General features: G+C 38.8%; 1 protein-coding gene across 2 annotated transcripts in view; it reads right to left on the bottom strand.

Moving 5' to 3' along the window:
* The window catches only part of brd7 (bromodomain containing 7), a 9715-nt gene that overhangs the window by 4399 nt on the left and 4916 nt on the right, over positions 1 to 400 (bottom strand). The gene's annotated exons all lie outside the window — the stretch shown is intronic.

Raw genomic sequence — 400 nt, 5'->3', positions numbered from 1 at the left:
GGGGGGGGGGGGGGTTTACAACAGACAAGCTGAGCCTCCAGCCACGGTTAGGATTTTGGAATGAGTGGAAAGATGCGGGCTCCCCTTCAGGAATCAGATCGGGAACTTAATATAAAGCTGTATGCTGGTGAACTAGATAGCTTTTTAAGGATATTTACAATTATTAAGTGTTTTTATCGCAATATTGAAAATGGTCCAATTCCTAATTCTTCTAAAGATAAATTTGGTAACTAATCATAAATTGACTCTGAATTCAACACAAAACACCCCGTCACCTTTAATGTTTTGTCTGGATACAGAAACTCAAGCGCAGACAATGGAAAACCTTAAAAAGAATGGGTAAAAGTCTTGTTTGAGATTAAGAGTTGTTCCGATTCAAGTATCGGAAATTGCTCCGATA

Source organism: Morone saxatilis, unplaced genomic scaffold (assembly GCF_004916995.1).
Source record: "Morone saxatilis isolate NCDOM2014 unplaced genomic scaffold, NCSU_SB_2.0 Contig11, whole genome shotgun sequence".
NCBI classification, from domain to species: Eukaryota; Metazoa; Chordata; class Actinopteri; family Moronidae; genus Morone; species Morone saxatilis.
Note: the sequence above shows the minus strand (reverse complement) of the source record. Positions and strands in the feature narration are given on the sequence as shown.